Here is a 7963-nt window from a genome sequence, read left to right on the forward strand (position 1 = left end):
GGCTGCTGAAGTCTTCCCTGCTCCTCTCCTCCCACACAGAACCAGGTTTAAAGCTGGTTTGATGAGTTCAGACCCAGACTTTGGTGTCATGAATAAACCTGCATCCTCATCTTCAAATACATCACAGCAGACATGCTCTCCATTGTTCTCTTTCACAATTTGACCCAAGCGTGTTAACAGCTCTGGAAGTTCAAGATTCTTCTGCCTCAAAAACCTGTACTGACACTCTCTGATCATGTCTTTTAAGGGGGGATGTTCCATATATTCTTCCATGAAACCTGGACTCTCCTCTCTGGGTGTTGATATCAGAACCAGAGAATGATCAAATGATTGATCACTGAAGTTTTCAAGGATTGATTGTAGTCTCAGTTTGTGTTCCTCAGTGAAGTCTTCAGGCTGTAGAACCAGCAGGAACACATGAGGTCCAGATCAGGAGAGTCTACACGTCTTTCACATGTTCTGGTCAGTTTGGTCATCAGAGATGTTGGGATGCAGCAGATCTGGGAGTGTTGATGGCAGAAACTATTTCTTTCTCCTTTAACTGTCCTGCTGACTGTCAGACAGGGTCTGGTTCTTCCCAGTGTTTGAAACTTAGTCTCTCCCAGTATTGAAGTTCCCCACTGAGACTCCTCTGATCAGACCAGCTGCTTTCCCCAGCCAGGAACGCTCAGACACTGAAAAGAAAACAGTGAATTAGAAATATTTATTATCACTGAACTTGACTTGATGTAAGACCAATATCACAGCACTATAATGAAACGTAACTGTAACTGGAGGACCTTCTTCTTTTCAAAGTGACAGATCTATCTCCAAGCTGCCTTTTATATCCAAAGTCTTAGACAATGAAGTTGCTAAGCATCTTACAACTGTATCAGATGAGTATAACAAACACAAGTAATTTACTTTGGCTGCACTCAACAGACACAAGCTTTGATTGTATCTGATAACCTTTTCATAGATGGTAACAGCATAACTAATATTTTCAGAAAAGTTGTCATAATGCATTGTCCCTGTCAAATGAAGCAATAAACTAAACTATGCATCTCATTTAATAATAAAAAATAGCAAAATTGTCAATTGAAACAAATTATGGATCCCAGGTGATGTAAGGTCTCAGTTCTCATTTCTCTTCTGTTACATCCTCACTACAAAATGGAGGTGTCACTATGAACCAAGCTCTGATTGAAAGGTGTTAAATAAAGATACTTTTGCTTGTTTGTTGTGGAAATAATGAATCACTGGAGCAAATGTTTAATGCAAAAACAGAAGTGGAGTGTAAAGTGAAGTAGTTCAAGTTCAATGCCTGTGCCTCTGCCAGTATATCTCAGTGTAGATGGAGGCACATGGTGCTGTGTGTGGCTTTAGCTGACAGAGATAATCCAGAATCATACACATACAATCAACACTGTTCTCTGTCAGTTGATTCAATTTAAGTGGCCCTACATTAGTGGTGGGAATCTCAAAGCACCTCACCATTTGATTTGATTCCGATTTCAGATCGCTACGATGCGATTATCAAACAGTTATCGACTATTATCATTACAATGTTCATTTAAAACCCACACACAGGTTTTAGTTCACATTACACTCAGGCTTTGGCAATAAAGATGTCCTGAACAAGATTAGAATTGATTTATATTATAAATATAACTAAGTATTCTTTCTAGGGCAGCAACAGTTTAAACCACAAAGTCACTGAACAATATATCTGGGTCTGTTTTTGGTTGTGGTAATAATGATAATGATAGGAGTCCTTTCCATATGCTAATTAGTTCATTTATGGAATAAAAAGTCCCGGTTAAGGATCCAGCTGTCAATCTGTAGCACTTTTGTAGGTTTAGTAGCACAGTAACTAAATGACTTTGTGCTCTGACAGCAGCTCCACATACACACTAGCCAGTACCACCAGTTTGGAAAAATACCTCACAATACACCCAAACACAGTGACATTAGTGGAACTTACTGGTAGGGGGAAGAAACTGATAGCTGTGGCTGTGGCTCAGAGGCCTCACTTTGTTACTCCCTTCTGTAAGAAAACAGAAATATAACATTTCAGAAAATCAAACCTCACTCAAATTAACATTTCAGATTCCTTTATAATAAAACCCTTGGTTAACCCTTTGTTCGCTCTCCTCAGTCACCTCTCGGGTGTGGCATGTAGTGTAAAGCACATTGAGTGGTCAGACAGACAGAAAGGTTTTATACAAGTACAGTCCATTTACTGGCTGCTGATACTGTCATTTTGTTTGTGGTAATCAATTTAATTATTAATCAGAGCTCCATATAAATAGTTTAGTGTATGTTATGAGAATGAGAATCATATAATTGGCTATAATTATCCTTTTTTAAAATGTTATTATTTATTATATTGGATCATGATCTGATGTTAATGAATTGCACCAGTTCAGTTTGGTGCCTTTTAAACCATTCTAATGCTCAACACAGTATACTGTTCTGTACTTTAGATATGGTTAGTTATATACTTTAGAACTTTAGATACTATTAGATAGATATATAATGTGTGTAGTCTGACACTGTTAGATATACTGTAGATACTGTTTACAGACATCAAACTGCAGATACATTTAACATATTTTGACATTTTGACACTCAGGATTTTGGTGCTTAACATTCACTGTGTATGTAGTTCGACCACAGCTGTCTGTCTGTCTGTCTGTCTCTTGCTCAAACAAATGGACACAAACCAACGGAACTTATTTGTATCACTATTTTGCACCGTAGACTGCAAACCAGACACACCAAAGCTGGGTACATGAAATGAACACAGGGAGAGTGTCATAGTCCGTTCCATAAACTGCCTGGATAGAGCCTCTTACAGAGATACTTCAGGCTGACTGTGGAGCAGTTTGATTCCAGGATTGGCCACTGGCCGCCCCTGTGGCCCCCACCGCCACTGCCTCAACCCCCACTACTGTTATCCACAGTGAGTGTGAGGAGGGGTGTTTACCACAGTGCCTGATCTGAGCCCTTACATCTGTCAGAGACACCTTTAAACGGGCAGCCTCCACCCAGTCTGCAGGTAAACATCTGGAAGGCATCAAAGCAAACAAAGCGAAAGGGCCGGATGAAACATTAAGATACTCTGTAACAATGACCCATTGGAAGTACTCTCAGGAACATAGTGACATCAATATTATTATATTACTACTATACTATTACCAACCCAGAAAAACACTATTGAATATTTAATGCTGTCTCCAGCTGGTGGTATAGATTTGGTCTTACAGCAGACGGGTGAGGGTGAACGTTTGTCTGCTCAGAGAGAACTCAGAACACAGGATCTAGACATTTAAGTCAGAGCTAATGCATATTTCTGCTGTCAATCTGACGGTACTCACCAGATTCTGCAGCAGCTGCCATACTGTCACTGTGTGGAGACACCAGAAGAAGCTCAGCTGGAAACCAACAGCCGGTTTCAAAAACTTTTAAACACAAAGAAAAGAAAATGGGTCTCATTCTTTTGAACAAATCAGTCTGTAGGACGTCTTTACCAACCTGGAGCTACTTCTCTTTCTGCAGTTGACTCAGTTAGTGCCATGTTACTGTTTGCCAACTGTAGGTTTATAGTCCAATACCAATTATTGCAGTTGGTACAATACCAATTCGCTTTCTCTTGCTCTGTTTTAAGAATCTCAGGTGGACATTTACAGCAAAAGCTAATTTTATACTTAAAAGGACATTAAATGTTTATTCACAATAACACTTTTAGTCTTTTAACATTTAAAGCAACCCATGTAGGAGTGTTACAACTTATATTGTATGTTTTCATGATAAATGTAGTAGAGCATGTATGTGGAGGTCTTCTGGGATTTGTGCTTATTGTGTGTAATTAAATGTGTTTTAACAATTCATTTTGTGCCCACACTATAAATCACCTTCAGCAGACGGGTTAATGTTAAATAAAACTGGTTCAAATGAAATATTATGATCCTGTCATCATTAACCTCTCTGGAGTATTATAAAGAATAACTAAGAGACACTCACTTCACCTGCACATCATCACAGTAGGCCTACATCTCAACATTTGGTTCACTTCTGTGAGGAATAGTAATTGTAAGGTAAATTGTCTAATAGAACAATGACCAAATGTCAAGGAGAAGAAAACACTGAATTTGTCCAAAAGAAGCCTCTTAAGTCTGTATGATTGTTAAAAAACAGGAAATAATCTGCTCAAAATTCACCCAAATCACTCGTTTTCTTGCAGTTACTGAGTTCACTGTTTGAGTTTGATGTATAGTTTTGAATATAATATGAAATATAAATAATATACTGAATGATAGAAAAGAGGGTGGGGGTAATGCTTTAGATGACAGCCTTTAGTTTAACTGACAGATAAACCTGCAGTGTTAGCAGATTCCAGGGCTGAAAAAGTGAATGCTTATTATATCAGCAGGGGCTGGGTGCTGCTTATCTGCACTGGAACACTAATGAAAACATACACAGCCTGCTTCTTGTTAATGTCCAGAATTTACAGCATTCAACCACAGAAGAAGAACTTCTGCAGGTGAAGACAGATAGTGAACAGACAGCTGTCCAACAGGCAGCATTCACCTGTCAGTGAGCAGCAGCAGCAATATTCTCTATATTCAGAGTAACCTGGCAGAAATAAAACTTTACTTTATTGTACATTAGACGATGGCAGTAAGGGGTTTACTGGGGTCTCTGCAGTGCAGCAGGTCACTTTACAGCTGAATAAGACAGTTTTAATCACAATAGATCTCTAAATTCACAATCTGATAACATCTACATACACGGCCTATTGATCCATTTCCGTCCTAAACCAGCAGATTCTGTCCCACAGCTGAGTCCACATACCGGTGTGCAGTCTGTATACAGTATAATGTGAACTATATCGATCAGGATTTTATTTGCGATTATGTTTATTATTGTTATGCAATGTTTGTTTATTGTTGTGCAATGTTTCATCACCGCAAACAGTTTGAGAATCAGTTCTATTTGTTTAGCGCCAGTTGATCATTAAATCCGCCATCGTCCGTTTCATTATCAGAACATTAAAGACATTATAATAACACAGGTCTAATAACCTACACAGAGTTATTCATCTATCACTTATTTAGTTTGAGTTCACTCACCAGCAGTAGATTCTTACTGCGCCATCGACCAAAGTGAAAGTAAAGACAGTTCAGTACAGAACCCAGAGGGTGCCACCTGCTGGACTCACCAGTGTAACACACAGTGGAAGCAGCTCAGTGGTTCCTATGGAGGCTGTGGTCTGCACAGTTATTATACTACTGTAGTTTTCATTAGTTCTTTTTTTATTTCGTGTTCAGCTCAGTTCAGTTTCAGTCAGTTTACAGCGCAGTTACTTTTTATTGATTCAAATGTTGGATTTTAGTTTCAGTGAATCAGAATCAGATTTATATTTACAGTCTGAGAAATAGTTTGTGTTCGATTGTGTTTATGTGAGTATGAATATAAAAGCTGTAAGTGCAAAGTCTTGTGAATACAACTCTAATTTCTACGACTACAAGTGTTCACTGTGAACACGAATTCAAGTTTGTGGCTACCATATGTCTGTGGTGGCTACCATATATGTCTGTGGTGGCTACCAGTGGAAAAGTGTTGAAATGACGTCACGTAGGTCACAGGGGAAAATAATCGAAGCCCGATTCTTCCAAACGCGCATGCGCCAAAGCCACAGCTGGCTGCCAGCTCAGGTGAAGCATCACAGGTAAAGTCAATAACGTGTATATCCAATATTTATTTCATACAATGTACTATTTAAAGTGCTAGTATTACTAGCATTAGAAGTTGGCTTGTGCTAGTTAATTAGCACTGACCTGCAAAATATGAAATATTTAATTTGAGACATAATGTTGATCAAAATACTACTTTTATCGATTTATAAATTGTGTCAACTGGCGTATAGATCTGTCCGGTTTGTTTTCCTCTTTGCTCACCCTCCTCTCGGTCAATCGATCAGTGGATCGATGGATTATCATTATGACGTGTATGTGTGTAGTCTTCTCTGTCATAAACAAGAGATTGTGCAGAGACCAGAGCTGGGACACCGGCTCCATTCTCCATGGAACAAGTTACATATGTGTCCCATATGGACACATTTCAACAGCGCAAACAAGTACTTCTCCACCCAAACTGAAGGTGGCGGTAATACACTCAACTTGAATTTCACCAACCAACACAATTACAGAAGAAGAAGAAGTAGTGTTGTTGTTGTTGTTGTTGTTGTTGTTGTTGTTGTTGTTGTTGTTCGCGTTTGCTCCAAGGGACTTTGCGCGTGCAGTAGGAGGACTGTCTGTTTCCCGCCAGAGAAGAGGTCACAGGTAAGTTAACAAGCAGAATTAAGTTTATTCACTATGTTTGAAANNGTGCTGGAGTTGAAACAGACATGGCAAAGTTTGCTAAGTTAATTTAGGCTGTTAACTTAGCAGTATGAAAGTGTCAAGCTATAAACAGTTTCACTGTGTCAGTGTCATTTAAAAGAGCGTTGTAGAAGGCCATTAAAAGTAAAGCCAACTTTCATTGCTGATTTAGCTTAATGGTGGTGGTCTGTCTGTGTCATATCCTTGAAAGGGAATTAAAAAAATGTTTTGTTGGCAGTTGGCAGCCAAATGATAATACGCAAAGTATTGCAAAGGAATATTTTTGAAATGCTTGCCCATAATGGTAAAAAAAATCATCATCATAAAATCAGTTTAGGAATACATTAAAAAGCTTATGTGGATCTTCATGATGTAATTCTACATGGCAATCACTGCCTGTTTAAGTAAGTGACTAAGAAACACTACTAGATCCACAATGACTTGCCACATAGGAAAAAAAAAGATGATATCAGTTTCTGTGCTACCCCTGTGTGAGCTATGGTCTCAGTCTGGCCACCCCTATGAAAATTGTCTGGCCCCGCCACTGCCTGTCACTGGGTAAAATTTCCCCCGAAATCAGTGAAACAAGGCAGTAGAAACATTACCGCTTTTGTCCACAGGGGCTGCCAGAATCAACACAAAATGAAAGATCCTTGCTTTAAATAAATGACCCACTATGTAAATCTGAAAGTCATGTAATTAAAATGTCTCTGTATCTTCTTTTCCATACAGTTATTATTCCAACAATATCATAAAAGTTGCTGTTTTTAATACAAGCAAATACTGCAATTTTTGTTTATTTGAGTTGATTTATATTCTTATTTCTTTCCAAGTACACGCTGGTCATTTAAACCATATTCAAGAAAAAGTTGGAGAACAGAAAAGTTACTAGAGCGAATCTAAAGATAGACTGCAATAATTAAATCATGATAGGTTAAGACTCAAATCGGTGAGATGAAAAGTTTATCGTGATTCTCTTTTTAAACAGCAAAATCTGCAGCTGTAAATGCAACATGTGGACTAGAATGAGGTAGCTTTTCTTGTTAGAATTGGCAAATGTTCTTAGATCAAGTATATTGCACTGAGAAGGCATGGAATGATAATTGAAATACAATATTTCATATCTGCATGATAGCACACACACACTACCATTACATTACATGCATCCAGACGTCTGAGGTCACCAGTTGAACCTATTATTGAATTTTCTCCTGTCACACCTTTGCGCCGATATTTAATGAGATTCCCTCAATCTAACAATTACCTTCTCTGCATGGGCCCGTTAATATATCATCATGATATTTTGAGGTAAATGTCCTGCTGTGGCTTATTAAAACCTCTATTACCTGCTCCACTGTGGGCTACAGAGGGCTGAGCAGCCATCTGTGGCCTGTCCACTCTGCGCCCTGCTTTCTGCTGGTAATCTGGACTGAAGCAGCCACAGAGAGGGATTAGTTAACAGGGAAAAGAGAGAAAATGGGGGGCAAGGGAAGAGAGAGCTGCTAATATTGGGTGGTGTGAGCTGCCTTTAGTGCAGAGTCTGCTTTCTAAGGCCTACTGACATTATCAAATGGATTGACATTTCAAATATTTGCAGT

At 38.8% G+C, this 7963-nt stretch overlaps 1 long non-coding RNA gene across 1 annotated transcript; it reads right to left on the reverse strand.

Annotated features, from left to right (window-relative positions):
• Positions 1-1963: 1963 nt before the first annotated feature.
• Positions 1964-5251, reverse strand: LOC118340767. The gene is made up of 3 exons (XR_004797386.1): positions 5115-5251; positions 3360-3443; positions 1964-2026 (listed from the first exon to the last, which is right to left on the reverse strand). It is a non-coding gene; the product is annotated as an uncharacterized LOC118340767 (long non-coding RNA).
• Positions 5252-7963: the final 2712 nt, after the last annotated feature.

Source organism: Morone saxatilis, unplaced genomic scaffold, assembly GCF_004916995.1.
Source record: "Morone saxatilis isolate NCDOM2014 unplaced genomic scaffold, NCSU_SB_2.0 Contig7, whole genome shotgun sequence".
Taxonomy (NCBI): domain Eukaryota; kingdom Metazoa; phylum Chordata; class Actinopteri; family Moronidae; genus Morone; species Morone saxatilis.